A 19,290-nucleotide genomic window follows, 5' to 3' on the forward strand; every position below is an offset into this window, starting at 1 on the left:
TGACGAGTGTGAAACGTCATCACGTTGACGAGGCTATGTCCACAATTCCAAAATAAGTTCGTTCTCGCGAGAGGGCGAACCATGCCACTATCCTAATAATCCATTGAAACCTCTGTAATATTCTCAGAAATTAAGTTTTTCTTAGATAATTATATTTGCACTTACATATTATTTGAGCTTGTATGGGAAACGAACTGTTGTTTTAAATATTCTCCTACAAATTCAAAGTATTAATTTAAAATAAAAATAGTAACCATTAGGTGAATACTAATTAAATATACTTAATTCCACAAGTGAATATTTTTGTTTAAATAATCTAATTTTAAAAACGCTCTTTTAATGTTAGCATAATACTATATTTGATTCTACTAATTTTCATTAAATTGACTTTGATGCGAATTTAATGAAAATTAATGACCAAAAATAGCTAATAGAAATATTTGTTCACATATGTCAGAAAGAAGTTCAACTTCTTTTTAGCGTATTTAAATTTTAATTTGAGGTAAATTTGGGAAAAGATAAAACTTATATAACGATTAAGTTAAATTGTATTAGATCTTATAGTATAAAGAAACAAGAAGTAACTAGAAACATTTTTCTACTTTGTACAACTTTGAATTTTAAAAATAAGCTTCAATACAAGTTAACTAAAGGGAACTTTATAAAGAATGGGGGAGTATAAGCGTTTGTGCCAAGTTCCCATTGCTTTATTCCTAAACCCATTAATAATTTTTTATTAATATCAGCAAATATAATGTAGTTACTAAATTCTGTATGCTAAATTCAACATAGACTTGTTAAAGATTTTTCAATAATTGTCAGGCTATTTCACTGAAAGTCGGCCTTAGCATAAAAACATTTTCAACAGGATTCATGACAGCCACCCACTCTCCAAAATGGCCGAACAGAAATTTCTCAATCTTTAGACGGTAACACCACCTGAAGTAAAACCTAAAGGTTTCATTACTCTCAAATTTATAACCAAATATAAAAATGAGAGAATTTATATAAAAAAATACAGAAGTAAACAGAAAACTTAATAAAGGTGATCAATTAACACCATTTTAGTACAAGAGTCTCTCAGTATAAGAATCTTTGATCAATTCATATAGGACTATGGATTGATCATTCTCTAAACTGAATTAATTTTCTCATTAATAAAATAACATTTACTTCCTGTTTAATTGAATTACTTCATCCAGATTGCGAGACAGCACAAGTTAAATGACATGACCTTGAACGAAGGAAATGAAAACATATTTATATCATCGCAACCAGTGATGACATCTTCAGTTTTTCACAGAGAATTTATTGCTCATTGAGATCAGTGAACAATATATTCTCTGTGAAAAAATAATAATAATAATTATTAGTTTGTTGGACAAAAGTGCCCAGGCATCTAATTTATATATCGTATTCAAAAACTGATGTTATTTAGATACTTCCAGAAACATTTTAATAAATACTTTTGTCACTCATTTTTATTATGAATTTCCAGTAGATTTGGTGGCATTCATAATACATGTCAGTGCATATTTACCAGAGCGTTGTAATTTAAATGAAACAAGAATTATCTGATTATTTCCAATTTCAGGATATTTTCGTTTATTCATTTGATATTCATATGTTCTCAGAATAAATTTGGAAAATCAGTAAATGGTAATTAAAATGAACTCTCGAAATTATTCATTCGCATACATATTAAAATTATTTTAACAAATATACTCAAATAGTATAAATTCTCTCAGTATTATTCATAATTAAATTTACTGAATTTTTCTAAATTTTCAGAACGGTTAACTATTTTCTTAAAATTCTATATTTATATTTCGACGTGAGATTACCACGTTGAGTTAGGAAGATTTAGACGTATTTCAATTAAATTTAAATATAGTTAATCTTTTTTAATTAATAGATTTTCAAAATGCAATGTCTATTATTTTTAAAAAATTATTTGCTCTGAAGAAATTTGATCCAAGCTTTACTTAAGATAAACAACATTGCAATGGAGAATACTTTGCAATATCACATTTGATGGAGCTATGATAGTTTAGCAGTGGTAATTTCTTGCATTTTTAAAATTTTTTGGGGAAAATAAATTAGGACTTTGATATTCGATTTTGAAAACCCCCAGCATGCAGGCATGTAGCCGTACTGTATGTATACATATAAACGATCTTCTCACTCAAAAACACTGTTTTTCATTGACCAAATCGTTAAAATGTTTTTTATCCTCATTACTTTTTATTGTGGGGGATTGGTAGTACAATAGCGGATATTTTGTTGGTCAGCTTGAGAGATAATTTATTAAAGTGTTATTTTCCATATTGTAACAATTTTGGTGGTAATATTGTTTGCATTTTCATTCAAAGGTAACTTTAGCGCAATATCACTCACATTAACTTTGGCGCAATATCACTCACATTAACCGGCTTTTGAAGAAGGAAGTGAGTATGACTCCTGCTCTTAACACTGATTGTCTAAAATACAATATTAACTTTGCTTTTGTAAGAGTAAAAAATGCAACATATCATGGACAAATGACAGTTTGCACAAGAGGCATTATAAGATAACATCTCAAATTGTGAATCACTTCATCCTGAATTCGCAATTTGAGATGAAATGCGATAATGCCCATTGTGTAAACTTTCTTTACCTTTATGTATACGGCTACATACGGTAAAACCTCATTGTACTACTTGAACAAATAAATATTCTGTTTATACTCCGGGACGACCAAACGGTCAGAGAAGTTCACAAGATACCCAGATTACAAGAAACAGCACCGTATTCAGCAGTCACGGGCTTGAACCCCGGTCACTCAAGGCACGTGTACTTATGCACCCTCGCGCCTGACCACTAGGCTACGGCGGCCTTCATTATGAGTATAACAAACAACTACACACAGAAATAGACTGGACCGGTAAATCAGAATATCTTCTAGGGAATGAGGGATTTTAACTTTACAAAGATAGGATTTGCTAACCCTGTCTTTGGACACAGTAGGATTGAACAGCTGGCTCCCTTACTATGTGACTTTCTTCCCTTTCTGAGGGTTGTTCCTTTAATCTTTCCTTTGCCTGGTGGACCTTACTCCACTGAACTTGGGTGACTGCCTTCTCTACAGCCGCTACACTTTCTTCCAGCTTATACCCTTCATGCGCTATATCCCCGTGCTCTACTATATTTTTGATATTTTATTTATTATTACTTTTATTCATTTATTTTTATGTCATTTTTTATTATTATTTATTTTTCTATTTCTTACACAATTTTATGTAAATTCTCATGATATATGTACAATTTATATTCAAGATTATATTCAGTTTTATACACATTATCATTATATACATAATAGTTCTACATAATAGTAATCAAGGTACTGTGTGTGTGTGTGTGTGTGTGTGTGTGTGTGTGTGTGTGTGTGTGTGTCGGGATGGCCACCTAGCGTTAGCCCATCTCCACCTTTGTACACTGTTATGGTGCAGAAACTGCATAATGGGCCTGAAAAAGTGTAAGTGTATTTGTGTTGTTTTGTTTGTGTCAGGCTACTTTACCACCAGGGTGCAGCCAACACATGGGCATTTGTTGCCTGGTGCCCATCCCTAGCACCAGGCCTGGGTCAACTGTCATCCTGTATCGATGTAATTACAACCGAAAATATCGCACCCACCAGAAGTAGTGCAATCCTGGCAGGTGCTTGCAATCCCGCTCCCAGGTTGCCATGCTTAAGAGCCACAAAAAAAATAAAAATAAAAATAAATAAATAAACAAATAAATAAACTAGTAGTTATATACATTTATGGTCTGAGTTTCTCAACCAAACACTCCTGGGAGATATGTAATTTTGGTCCCAAGTCCCCAGGACCAACCACTCCAAGACTTGGAGGATGTTCACGCAAACCTTTTCTTGTGTGTGGTTTGGAACTGCGAGGGACTATATTTTGGCCATCGATACATTTGGAATTTAAGAAAATGAATGCACTTGACCTATTGTTAAAAGAAATTTGCTAATAAACAAACCGTTTAATACAGTAATCATTCTTAGACCACGTGAAAGAAATATTACTGGAACGTTATTAGGTAGGATTCAAGCTGACTAATTTACTATAATAAAATCCGGGATTGCCGGAGAGGCTGCCTTTCCCCTTCTGAGATCGACTAACTCAGCCACTTGTGAAAGATGACAATAAAATTTTTTCGAGGCATTGAGAGCACTCAAATCGTGGCCTTTTCCAAGCCGTGCAGGGAAAACGGTGATTATAACCACTTCTAATCTAACATTTAATATTCAAGTATTGAAATGAAATGTTCGGACAGTTCAAGTGACCATAGCACATGATTTGGTCAAAAATATTTTTTTTATAAAAGGAGATTAGCCGGAATTTCTTTAAAGTAAAGTATTATTTACAATCGCACTCCAGGTAATAAGGAACTTCAGACTGTGAAATTTAAATTTAAATTGCTTTTAATTTAAATTTTCTGTTTATAATCATCGATCACAATTTAAGAACAACAGAACAGCACCATAGTTAGAGGAGGGCCGGATAAAGGATGAAATGACACCCGGCCCATATTTAACTTTCAGAACGCTTTAATATATATATATATATATATATATAGAGTATAAAGCATTATTAGTAAAAATTATTAGCCGTACTTTAGAAAATATTTATACTCAAAATGAGGATCCTCTTCAGGTGAGGCCCCCGTCCCTTAGTCAATCCCTAGTAACCAGGGCCGTACCGTTAACGCTACGGGCCTGGTTATTAGGGGTTGAGTAATGTTCACCAAAACGCGTTCTTTAAACATCAAAATTATTTAAAAACAGGAATAATAAATTCAAAAGCTTCAGATTAAAATGCTTAGTAAAAAATAAAGTATGACTAAGTAATTTTCACAAAGGATTCTAATTATTTAAAATTCAAATAGCTTCTGCTGTCCTGAAGCATGGATATATATTTTTTTAAACTGAAATAAATCAATTTTTGAATACATTATTGAAATTGTACCTTTTACAGAAAAAATTTTAAATGTGTCAACACTAACGTTATATAACTATTTGTTAGAATGTTGAAAGTGTACGTCTAAAAGTACTTTTAAAAATGGATCAAACCCTTTTCAGCTAAGATTAAGTGTGCAGAATATTGAAGAGTAATCAGTTAACTGAAAGATGTTGCTATGAAGGAGGAGTACTTGTGAATTTTAATGCTAATACTAATTATTTTAATTGAAAATCGTACATTACAATGGAATGAATCGTTGGTAATAAGTTTGACTTCCGATTCTTAATGCAACTGCTACTTTTGGAAAAGTAGCTGGAAAATCGTTTTTAAAAAATATATTGTAAAACTTCAAATGGAGTAATATTGTCTTTAATCTAAATTTTAAGTATTCTAAGTTCTTCAGATAATACTAAAACACCAATATCGAACTCATTGCTACTAATGAGTCCTATTGACGAATCGGCTATCCGAAAAGCAGATACTAATTTGTTCTAATCACCTGATCATTTTTCAGAAATTTTATAGAACATTTAAAATGTTTCTATATGTCCTTTCATATCTGTAAACCTTTCAGTTAACGAGAAAATTGTTGCGTCCATAATTTGAAAGAAAAAATTAATTTTTTTTTTCAATCTTTTTCGTTACTTCTGGAAAAAGCTTCAGTGCCAATGATAGTAGCCATATTATTTTCCGAATCGTGGATTTTTTGGACTGCTTCTCTGTTCTATTATCTGTAAAATATTCCATGATATTTTATAGACGATCAAGAGCTTCATGCATATCAGAAGCCTTTTACTTAATGGATTAATTTAATTTAAAATATTATGCCAAATTATAATCGAACAAAGAAACATAAGATGTTATTTTTAAGGCTATTGATTTTGTATGAGTCCTTGCAGCATCCATGTCTTTATTTCCATCTTCAGTGATTATAGTAAAATCATAGCAAAATATTTAGCTTCTCTAGTCCTTTCTAGTATTTTATTTGAAATTATTTGTGAAATTATTTCAATCATTTCATTTTGTATTTGATCACACAAATAATAGAAAAGCTATATTTTTCCATTCAGATTTCTGATGTCATTCTCATTTTCAAAAAAATCTTTTGAAGAACCCCCGAATGCTATACGCTGCCTTGCTAAAAATAGTCATCATCATCAGTAATTCAGGCTTGTCACTGGTTGGTTGTCTCCACTTTTGTCTCTCCTGTGCCGTTTGTTTCAGTTCCCCATCGAAGTCCTGATTCATCCAGCAACGTGCCGATGAAGGTCTGTTTTGCTCTACTCTAGGATCATTTTCCCTCCATTGCATCCAGAAGCAATGGACGGGACATGTGGTATCACTTGGAAAAGTATACACTTAAAAGTATTATTATTTAATAAATTATTATTTATTAAAAGTTACATATTTAATACTTCCACATCTGATACTTTTTCGGTCCATTTAATTTTTTCAATTCTGCGCCAGCACCACATCTCGAAAGTCTCTTTTTTTTCTCTCTTTGTTAGAATCCATGTCTCTGCTGAATATAGTGCCTCCGAGAAGATATATTGTCTTTTTCGTTTCTTCCTAATTTCTTGTGACAACTTCTGTGTAATCAACGACAGTTAATTGTTGAAAGATTGTTTTGACATTGCAATTCTGGATTGAATCTCAGTTTTACATAAAATAACTGCTTTAGATACCTAAAGTGCTCTACCTGTTCTATTCTTACTCCATCGATCTCAATTTGAAAGGCAACTAACCTTCCTTTTAATCATCATCATTGACTTTATTTTTAATCACATTTATCTTCATTCCATGTTACACCACTTCCTTATTTAGTCTTTTGATCGTTTTTTGGAGCGTAGCAGGGCAATTTACTAGTATTTTTTTTTTTTTTTTATGTAAACCCCAAACACGAGAGCTGTTAGAACCTATAGTACTTAGTACCGTGCTTGGGTTGGAGGTTGAGAAGAAGAAAGAAGATATTTGTTGACATTGGACTTGAGAACCTCTGTAGACTGTAATTTTCAGGAAATACGTATAAAGGAAGGATGTTCCAGAAAACGGCGGTTGAATGAATAAACGAGGAAGATGAAAAGTTGGATCTGTGAGTTTGAAGTTGGACAGTAAATGGATGGTGGCTGGTGGGTCTGATGGCTGCAAATTTATAGTCTGTACATACTTTTCACTTATTTTAACCGCCCACTTCTTATTCCCAAGTGTTCCTTTAGTATCATTTCCGCAAAATCATTGAACAAACCAGATGAAAATAAACATCCCCGTCTTACTCGCTTTTTAACTTTAAAACTTTTCTGTCAGTTTTCCCCTCACTCTTATCACCGCATTTTATCTTCTATATAAGTCATAGATCAGTTCAATAATCTTCTTGCATCCGATTTTTTCAAGCAATGGAACAGTTCTCTACAGATTACACGCCTTCTCGTAATCCACAAAACACGCATAGAGCCTTTCTTCCCATATACATTTTTTCACTCAACACTCTAAACGTTCCAATAGCATGTCTTGTCGATCTGCCTCTGCGAAAATCACACTGTAAGTCATCCAGAAATTGTGCAATATGACTTTCCTTGCGAACTTTGATGACTTTCAGCAGAATCTCGGATAGATGGGTAATAAGAATTATAGTTCTGTAGTCTTGGCATACTGTTGGTGTCATCTTTTTGGGTATGGGGAATTATGATTGATGTGCAGAAACCCTCCGGCCAATACTTATCTCTATATATCTTCTTTATCAGTTTAAATAAAGTTTTCTTCAGATTTTCTCCACCTCCACTGTATTTTAACAGCTCTGCAGGTATGTTGTCGATTCCTGTGCTTTTTTATTGCTAAAGGATTTTAAGGCTGTGTGGAATTCATCTTTAGATATTTCCTATGTTTTCTTGTTCTTCTAGTGCCGTATTCCTACATGTGTACGTGATTGAATTGGCATAAAGTTCTTCCACGTTTGATAAATATTATTCTGGTTGAACTCCAGAATATGGGTATCTCTGTTGAGGGCGTGGCCGAAGAACGGTCGAGTTCTGTGATTGGCTGACTATTGGGATTGCGTAATTTACCTAATTTTTCATTTCTGATTGTTTTATTGGAGGCAAACTCGCTTCTGATTTTAGCATCAAATGAGAAATTATCGTGCTGTTGTTTAGTCATCGTCGTGCTGTTCTGTTGTCTCGGGGTTAAGGATGGATGTAAGAGTGTAACAGAATGGTGTACGAGTGTGAATCTGATAGTTTCGGAATACCAGTGCTTTCAGTGCGGATGAAGTGTACCAACCGGCATGCGAGGACTGATGAGTTCAGGTTTTTTTTGTTTGTTTTCAAGTTATTTCTTGACGATTTGGTGTATTTTGCAGTAATTGTATGAGTTGTTAGTATCAAGTTCTCTTTATATTAGCAGAGTGTGGGGTGAGCAGTCCGCTGAACAAAAAAAAAAAAAAAAAAAAAAACAAAGAAAGAAAGAAAGAAAAGAAGCATTTCTGTTGATGTGCATGAGCGATTCTCATTCTTAATCCACATGAAATCGTCTAGTACTGTACGGGAGAGACGAATCATCAATTTTTGTCAGTTGTTTAAAAAAATACTGTTTTTCCCGTTTTTTTTCTTCATTTCACTCTGACATGTAATTTCCCCAGTAACATGCTTTGGCTCTTAAATCGTGCTTTGTAGCACGAATTAAGAGCCAAATCATGTTAATCTAAGGAATCAATAAGTATATGAATAAAAGCAAACTAATTTCCTCAATTGCCTGAAGACCAGTGGTGCGAACAATGCGTTCCAAGTTAAATCTCACGTAATCCGTTCGTTATATGGAAATTTTCTTCTTTCTAAGGAAGCTATTTTAAATGAATTACTAATGGGAATTCAAAAAATATCATCAAATACAAAATGTCGCTATAAAGAAGTTCGTTAAATCCCTGATACATGTAATGTGTGATTATGTGTTGGGTAATACGTATAAGACTAAGCAATATCTAGCAATATTATCAAATACAAAATTTCGCTATAAAGAAGTTCGTTAAACAGAGGTTCGACTTGCATATATCAAAAAAAAATTTGGCGCCCTCCTGAACTGCCGCCCGTAACCGATGCTTACCTCGCATACTCACCTGCGGCGGCCCTGGCTGTGTTAGTCGGTTTCAAGCATAAACAGTAAGGATTTTTCTCCCGGAAACTCGAGTTTTCATCCAGAAAACCGACCACTTTTTTTTTTAGGTTCTAGCCACTGAAATCTCAGGAAATTAGGTGGCAGGACCTGCATGAGTAAACTACAACTACTGGATACCTGGTCTGCCTCCACGGGGCCAAGTGTGGGCAAAGTCGGGACCTCAGCAGGGGTCTGGCAGCTAAATGGCCAGAAGAACAACGGTAACGACATCACACACCTCAAGATCCATATACCTTTAAATCTCTGGCTTTTACAGTGAACTGAATCACACTACAATGTAAACTACGCGGAGATGGGGGGAAACCCCTGGTGCCGTTTGACCCTAAACACACTTTACACTTTACTATGCATGCCTGGGCCCAGCTAACTGTACCTCCCATCTCTACAAGCTCTTCCAAAACTATTTCGCATAAAGTGGTTAAATCCAATCTTCTGCAGATAACTAGACCAACCTCTCTGGGATGCCCACAAGGTTCTGTTTTGGAGCCCTTTGTGTGGAACATGGTCCTGCACAGAGGCCTCTCTAAATCTTTTGAAGGATGCAAAATTGTGGCGTTTGCCGACGACCTGACTATAGTTGTTTCTGGGAAATCACACTCCGACCGTGAAAACAAAGCAAATTTTGTCCTATCAGATCTCTACTCCAACAGTAACAGAAAAACAAAAATGATGCTTTTTAAATCAAAGCTTGACCTACGCCGCCCACCACAAATCAAGTTCTCCGTAAAACACCTTCCCATTGTGACACAGGCTAAAGTCCCAGAGGTGGTCATTGACCATAAATAAATAAATAAATAAATTTTTTTGTGAAGTAAAGTTACAGCACAATATCCCATCACGGCGACGAGCGCCAGTGGTTCACATATAGCAGTTAGGGAAAAGATAAGTACGGCGTACAAACACAAAAGGTTACAAAAATACAGTGAACACATACAAAAGGCTACAAAATGCCGATCACAAATGCAAAAGAAATACAAATACAGTATAAAAACGCAGAGCTTGATATAAATACAGAAATAAATACAAGTTGGCCCTATATATCAGGGTTCAAGGGCTTTGATAAAGTTCTGTCTGTCCTTCTTCTTACTTATTATGCTGTCGATGTCGGCGTCCACACGGTTGAGGGCAGCGAGCATCTGCTTGGGAAGAAATCTGTCAGTGAGTACAAGCCTGTTGTGGTGAGCCACGAGTGCTGGTACCGACCTTAGGCTTGGCTGTGGAATCCTCCAAGAGCAAGCGTTACAAATATTTGGAGATAATATCTGGCCTGTGATGAGTTTGGCTGTGAAGACCAGCCTCTTTTCCACGATCAGGAATTTCAACCTCGGGATGTCGAGTGCTTGTGCCATCATGGTGGTTCTGGTAGCGGGAGGTAACCGAAGCTTGTTATTGGCCCATTTCAGTAACCAGTATTCAGCGGTGTACACCCGCTTGAGGTTTATAGGTGCAGCAGAGGCCCATATTTCTGCACCATAGAGAGTGGCGGGGTAAACGGTGGAGGTGATGAACCTTTTGACAGTGACAGGATGTCGGACATGTAGCAGCTGCTGCTTTGAGATCCATCGTAAACGAGAGAATTTGGTACTGCTTTTGTTGATCTGGTTGACAAAGGACATCTTTTGGTCAAACAGAATGCCAAGGTCCCTGTGCGAGGGTACGTTTGGTATTCGTACCCCTGCGAGTGAAACGTTGAGTACTGTCGGCATGGATTTAAGGAAGCACATAACCTGGGCAGACTTCACTGGGTTGATTTTTAGATTGAAGTTTGCCAGATACAATTCTAGATCCTTAAGTTGGGAATCGATCCTGTTGCTGAGCTGAACGGGATTGTCGCCAGGGTTAATTTGAGTCAGCAGTTTGAGGTCATCGGCATAGCATAGGAGCCAATTCGTTGAGGCAATAATGGGCACGATGATAGCTGTGAACAAGACACCGGATAGGACACCCCCTGCTGTACTCCAGCAGTAATGTCGCAGGATAGGGTGTGTTGTTGCCGATAGAGTATAAGTACCCTGTGACAGAGAAGAGATTCCAAAAAGCACTTATGTCGAGATATGTGGTTGCTAGCTCAGCTCTTTGTTCGACTGCTGAGAGGATGCGTTCTGAAGGAAGAAGATGATACCCAGAGCCCCGAGAGTCAGAGTCCCGAAACCTGGATGGAAAGGAACCGGAGAAAATTCCGGGAAGAGGCGTGAGAGTGGCGGAAAGATAATTTTGGGATTGTGGGAAACGCATATAGAAAGTTCCGGAAAAATTATAGTATAGTGGGGAAAATAATAGCAAAAAGGTGGAAGGGTCAGAGTAAGGAAGGTCGTTCGACTTATCCATGTAGGGCTAAAAGCAACAGTCCTGGAGAAAGATCCTGTGCGCGGTAGGAACGTCTGAGGTCGAGCCGAGTGCACACCTAGCGAGTCTGCGGTGGCCAAGCCCAGAGAGGAAATGGCGGAAGAAACAAAGGAAAAAAACTCATACAGGTGGTAGAAAAGGAAAGCAAGTAAGTTTATGTAGAATATTTATTATCAGAAACTGTGTTATAAAGAAATAAACGAAAGAAAATGTAATGGACAGGACAGTCAGTAAAGAACTGAAAGCAGATAAACACTATATTGTAAGTGATAGAAATTAGTCAATAACTAGAGAGAAAGAAAGCGTGTGAGTGGTACTCATCTGTGATTAGAAGTACCTGAAAAATAAGGAAAGTTGTTAAACCTGAAAAGAGTCAAGTTTATGGAATGTATAACTAGTAATAACAGTGTATAATATTTATTCTGTAGAAATTCAGTAGAACATTCCTCTCTAGAGCATATTTGGAATGAAGGTGAAACTTAATGGAACTACCCCATGTATATTATATGCATAACCTCAAATGATTGTATTGGATAGGTTATTAGCATTCTGTATAGCAGATGTGGAAGTTACAAATTATTGTTAGAAGAACAAAGATGGGTGTAGACATCATAACATGTATAATAATTAGTGGATTCTAAGAAATTTGATATTATGAATTATATAGTGTGTGTAAATATCTTGTAGAGATAAGTAAATAAATCTAGTTTGTTTTATCATGAGCTTTATGTGTGATATTAACACCAAGCATTAACTATAAGTCACGGGAACTATTTGAGCACGGGGAGATAATAAGACAAATAAGAGAAAATTAGTATTTCCTCCAACTTGGATCTTCTGATACAAAAACCTTAATGACAAAGGAGTGAGTAAGAAAGGGTGCCGTTTAACTGCGAAGCGGATACCTTGTGGGTCTTGGAAGGGAAGAGAGGAAATCCCCCATTGCTTCAAGAAAGGTTAGAAAAAAATAAATTTCTAAAGCATCGGCCTAATGAAGGTTCCAAGGCGGGATGAGATTTGTAAAGATAATAAATCCTGGAGCTCGACACAAAACTGACGTTCCAACAATTGGTGTGCAGTTTGTTATTGTTATTTATTATAAAATAGTTAAATACATTATCATTACCCACCCCCCACAGTATGTTGACATCACTTCCCCAATTCAATAGGGATTCAACTGAAAAGGAAAAAAGAATTCTTAAGACTACAGGGCATAATTTTATTTTATCTGTATTTAAACCCATTCTTTCAAAGTGGGAAAATTAACATACGCCAAGGTTCGCCACTGTGGAGGGCTGAAAGAGTTAAAGGGCTTGGACTTCGTTTGTTTGGATTGGACCAACCGTATGACCCATGGTATTTTCAGGACACCAGAATAAAATATGAGAGACTGAATGAATTCTCATGAGAATGGTTTATTTTCAAAATGAAGTCAAGATTAGTTTGAAAAGGTCGTGCAACAGGAACTCAAACACCTGAAACTCTTTTTCGTCTCCGGTGTTTACCTTTTATCGCTTGACTCTAAACACAAGTGATGTTTAATAAAATGTATGCTGTTTAATGGATAGAATTATTCAGCAATTTCTGCATTTATTGTATAAATGTATCCTTTCAAAGAAAACATAAGATTCAGCGCTTTTAAATCACCACCACAACCGCCGCCATTTTAGAGCCCAAAGTCCTTTGTCCCATGTACTTAGTTAAGAAAGAGAGACAAGATTCCTTTAGAACAAAAATCACTTTTATCAGAAGTACTAATTGGTTTATTACAGCGGTGATGTCTACACTGAGCGATCACGGAATTATGACCACCTACCTAATACCTTGTAGGGCTACCTTTCGAAAGGATGACAGCCTCTATTCGGCTAGGCATTGGCGTCAATATATGTAGTGATCTGCAACCATACTACCTGTAAGGTTTTCCACAGTGGTGGAATAGATGAAGTTTGCTTGTCCATATGTCTCACTCCCGATCAATAACATCCCACTGGTGTTCAATTGGACTGAAGTCAGACAAATTTGACGGCCAATCAAGAGGAGGTGATATTTTCACTGAGTTTCTCTAACTAGACGTGCAGAGTGTGGGCAAGATGACACAGTGCATTGTCTTCTTGGAAGTTCCTGTTTCTGTCCTGGAATAAATTCAATATGACAAGGTGTGCATAATCTCCTAAGAGCTACCTGTAGACCACACTATAACAAGGGCATGCAATCCTGGCAGTACACCTGCGTTACAAGTCCATTGGCCATGGGTACTTTCCTTAGACCGAGGTAATAAGAAGAGACCTCAACTACAGACTTAAGAGGCAAATCCCAACTGACATCTTAAGGATGAAACAGACCCTGAAACTGACTCAAAACAGGAAAGAAAAAGGATTCTATCCTCACTAACGTCAGCGGCAGAGTAGATAGGATCGAACACCCAAATAGGAAGGCACTAGGAGGTTCTTGCCTCAGGTAACGCTTATTTCCCGCAAATTACCTGTCTGGTTTGCCCCAGGACCCTATGCCACGTTTTTGCTTACAAGGCATCGTTCTGTGAAGGTAACGTTGTGGCAACTTGCACTCACCCAGGATCCTAAATATACCTATGGAGCTGATAAGAATTCAGCCCATGTCTTATAGCATCCTCAGAGATGTAGGCTGATATCCAACACTGGACACATAAACCGCGGAGATAACATCTACTCATCTCTGATGAAATGCATTATATGGACTTCTCAGAATTTGCTCAAATAGTGTTTGAGACCAGAAGAAGTAACCATGCTATGACAACCCAGACTGTGACACACTATCCTACATAGTCAAGCACGAATGCTCGATTAGGACATCCAGTATTTAGACAAACCTAAGTGAGACCGGCCTGTTAGATTTTTATTTATTTAAACGTGAACAGCAGATACATTTTCAGCAAAACTATTTGCATTCTATGCACAAAAGGAAAAATAAAGAAACTTTTTAGAGAGATTTACAAACGTTTCAACATTTAAATTTCAGGAATTAAGAAAACAGTTTCTTGGCATTGGATCAGTTTCATATTTCACACGTTGAAGGTGAAGAGGTGACCGCCACTGTTCCATTCGTTGTTAAAATGGTCCACAGTTTCTGGTCTTTTGCAGTGGAATTCGAGTACAGAAGTTTGCTCCGCAACTTTCTCCGTAGTCTCCACTTAAGATGTTGTGCCGATGTGTCCACAGGAGGCACGTCGCCACTGCTTCTGGTGTGCTTCAAGTAGAAGTTGTAAGTGACGGTCTTGATAGCAATGAATAGGAAGCTGCACGTGGTGTGTGCTGTCTGCTCTGAGTGAAGCAGGACCAGTAGTCCTCCGGAGTGTGGGCGTGGTTGCAGGCAAGCTTTGCTGCATCCAAAGCGTATTTGACGAGTTCCTTGTTCACAGGGCATGCCAGGTATGTGTGATCCAGGGTACCTGGAGTGGCCCAGAAAAAGTAGTAGTTTGAGGTGCGTAAACCGAAGATTTGTAGCTTGACTGGGGTGGGAAGGAGGTTGTGTCACAGCCTCCACTGGATCTCTGGTTCCGATTTGGAACATTTTGTCCTGTACGGCAGGTTCCACTGAAAGTTAGATGGTGGCTTGTGGTGAGTGGAGAGGGTACAGAGACAGCTTGACAGGAGGATGACGCGAAATCGTGGTTGTATGTTTATATGTTAAAAGGTATATCTACATCAATCTACTTTAGCGATTATAAATGTTTATATGTCATTGGATGCATGGGTTTAAGCTCATGAGCATAAGTAGGTTTAAATGTATAATAGTGTAGATGTATTTGGTGTATGTCATATTCCTATAAGTGAATTCCAGTGAACTTACCTATATGTGGGCACAAATTCATAAAACTTTGTGCCTATATATATGACAGAATAGAATTGCATGACTGTAAGTAGATAGTAATAAATGTGCGAATGTCATTGTGTTGGCCTCATGGATAACACAGTTGGTGAAAAAGACTTGAGTCGAAATCATATCGATGACGGAAAGAAATTTTGCCTTTTTCACAACGTGGCTAAGTGAGTCGGTCTCAGGCTAGGGTAGCATGGATGTTTTTCCGGAAACTCGAGTTTTTCGTCCAGCAAACAGAAAATCGACCTCAGAACACAACCAGTCTACACACAATATACACGGAACAATACGGTTCCGTATATATTGTCTGTAAACTGCGCGTCGCTAATGCTCCTAAAACTCTACTACGACAACAACATGTCTTTGTGTTCAGGAGTGAGTGTTTGTCCTCCCCTGGTTAAGTTCCAAATAACAATTGACTAAGGCAGTGGACTGTAGGAGTTACTGTGTTTGAAGCTCTCATTCACGTCCGCGTTTCCAGCTCTGATGGAGAGCTTGTCTGTATGAGTAATTAGAACTTCTCTCCCGATATGTCATAATTCTATGATTAGCAGCACGTGCTTGGACGAAGCTCTCATTCACGTCAGCAATACGTGTTGAGAGCTCGTACTTGTGGAACTGCCTGATGTATAATGATAACTTTTCCTCCCTAACGTGTTTTTCCATTCAAGCGCATGAGTGCAAATGAAATCACGAATGAATAAAAGTTATCGTTCCTAGTTTTATGTACGTACGAATAAACAAATAAGCACAACATTATTTTATTGCGTATGGATATGTTTAAGTGGATGTATTTTGAACATGTCAAAAAAAGATGTGTAAGTCTATTTGCACTGGGTCAGAAATGTGTCTGCTTTGACACATTTCTTTTCATGAATACAAGATGACAAATTGTGGGGGGTGGAAAACAAATGAAAAATGGTGATACTTTATATATTTTTATTGTTATGTTTTATTTATTTATTTCGTTTTGTTTTGTTCCCTTTTATGTGTTTTTCCACTTTATTCTTATTTCCCCCACTTACGCATCTGACTTTTACTTCCTAGGAGAATTCCAAATTCAAGGGAACTTCTCGATTAATTATAATTCCCTTCGGAAGAGATGGGTGTTCCAGGATGACATACTACACACACAAATATATAATACAACATAGTTTATTCATATATATATACAACATAAAAAAATTGAACAAATTGAGGCATGTACTATTAATATTCAACTTTGTCTACTTAGTATTAGTTATATATACAGGGTGTTTCAGTTAAACGTTTCAGAACTTCTAAGAGAGGTAGGATACATCCTGACAACTCGAAATCATATAGCAATGTGGGGTCGGAAATGCTTTCCTGAAGCGGTATTGTACACAGAAGTCGTCGTGCAGCACAGAATCGATTTTCGGTCAATGTATGGGCCGGTATTATGGGAGATCACCTCATCGGACCTTACCTGTTACCGTGTAGTCTAACCGGACCTATCTGCTTGATCTTTCTGCAGCAAGTATTGCCACAACTTTTGAGAGATGAACAGATTTCTGCATCGACGCAACAGACAATGTGGTTCCAACACGATGGAGCCCCTGCCCATTATAGCGGAGATGTTCGTAACTACCTGGATGTCACATTTGGTCAACAGTGGATCGGACGTGGTGGTCCCGTGCGTTGGCCTGCTCGGTCACCCGACCTATCATGTCTTGATTTTTATTTCTGGGGTCATATGAAATCGCTAGTTTATGACACCCCTGTTGACAATGCTGAGGAGCTGGTTGCAAGAATCGCAGTAGCTGCCGAAGAAATTCGAAATTCGCCTGGAGTATTCCAGAATGTTCGGATGTCCATGCGTCGGAGATGTGAGGCGTGCATTGTAGCCCGTGGAAGAAACTTCGAACACTTACTTTAATCCATGTACCTTTTGCTTCTTTTCATGTATTATTAAAACGATTTCTCACTTACGGTCTCTTTTCTTTATGGTGCTTCTGTGTACAACACCGCTTCAGGAAAGCAATTCCGACCCCACATTGCTATATGATTTCGAGTTGTCAGGATGTACCCTACCCCTCTTAGAAGTTCTGAAACGTTTAACTGAAACACCCTGTATAACTAAGTACATTGGTTATACTCTATTAACGTTATCCCTTCCTTTACAACACAAACAATATTAGTACAGCAACTGTTATAGTTTCTTCCTTGCACGTGATCCATAATTTCCTTACATGCTCCATAATTCTTACCTTATACACTGCTCTAGGACTTTACCCTCCCCTTCCAAAATGCTAATCATACCTACATTTTTCAGGAAACAACTTATGACAAATATTCCCTTTCTCTCCTTTGCTTATAACATAACATATTTTTTTATTTTTAATCAAAGCCACTACTATCATTAACACCCTTTTCTTCTTCTTTAGTTCCTTTCACTAATTACAAAGTTATACCTGTCAAATTTCTATTATTATTATCTAACTTATCTCTCTCTACATTACGTATATAATTTTATACATGTATATATCTCTCAGTATCTTAAATCTCCACTAATCTGTTATTAGGGTCCTAAAGTCCTTTAAGGTAACGAGAATACTCTGTTAGTCACTTACTTAATTTCTTCTTAGTCGAGCATTCGCTGTTTTGGATCCTCCCACTCTTAGTTGGAAATGTCATCATCGTATATCAGGGCATTCATTCTAGAACCCCTAGCGAATTTTATAATGAGGATCACAATTCTGGTATTCTGATGGACTCATTGTACGCCTTAACTGGGCTGGCACGTTGCATACTATCATACTCCGTCGATATGGGGACTGCTATCTTCATCCTGAGGCCGTTTTCCAACTTACACGGGCTACTTCTATTCGCCACTTTATCGAGCTACTAATTCCGAGTTTTCGCTCCTTTCTCTCGAGCTACTGATTCTGCGGATTTCGCTCCCTTTCTCTCCACCTTATTAAAACCTTTCACAAGGAAAAACTCATAGGGTGCTACCCTCGTTTTCCCGCTCCACCTATTAAGAACTCTTTCAGGAAGAAAACTTCCCAGGGCTACCCTGCTCTTTTCCCACCACGACCAAACACTCAACTGTTAACTGACACATATTTCCTGCCACAACAGAACCCTCAACTGTCCATGTTACTAACTCATCTTCACAAAACACTCCCAAATTCTCAACTGTGTGTTGTGTCCAAACTATCTCACCCAACTATCAAACACCGACAAAAACTCAACTTAGTATAACATTAACCCATTTCCATTAATACCCACATCACTCCATTCTGTCTCTAACTCACATTTTTACAAAACCACCACAAGAAGGCTCACCTTCCACATAGCTCAACTCAGGCATCTCCTTCCTACTCACATTTTATAACACGACAAAAAACTCAATACTCAGTCTTAACTCAATTTCCCAAATGCCGACAAGAATCTAAACTTTGTCTCCCCCTAACTCATTTCCACACACCCCCACATACTCAACTCGGGGTTCTCACTGTTTCTAACTCATCTTCATAACCACCCACATAAAGCTCAACTGAGGGATCTGTGTCTGTTTCCCCCTGCTCACTCACTTTTTGTTACTCTGAATTCAGCAACGCCCCTCATAATTCCGGCCTGCCTTTTTTCTGAGTTTACCCAATCTTCTCATTTTATCAACTTTCATCATTTCCTATTCGTCCTTTAAAATTTCTCAAGCTGTATATTCAGAGCTCATTTTAATCTTTCTCACGGCGTCTATTTAGTGCCCTATCCAACTTCTTATTTTAAGAAATTATAATTTTCCCAGATTGTCTGTTCCTTTGAAGCGCACCGCTACTTTGTTTGTGCTTTTAACAAATTTGTTTTACACTGTCTTCTAAACCTGCGATCGCCGACAGTCTGACGCCAATTTTAAAATCTCACCTGAGCATTTGACCCCTATTTACCA

The sequence above is a fragment of the Mastigoproctus giganteus genome, chromosome 11, assembly GCF_048544385.1.
Source record: "Mastigoproctus giganteus isolate SK-2022 chromosome 11, ASM4854438v1, whole genome shotgun sequence".
NCBI classification, from domain to species: Eukaryota; Metazoa; Arthropoda; class Arachnida; order Uropygi; family Thelyphonidae; genus Mastigoproctus; species Mastigoproctus giganteus.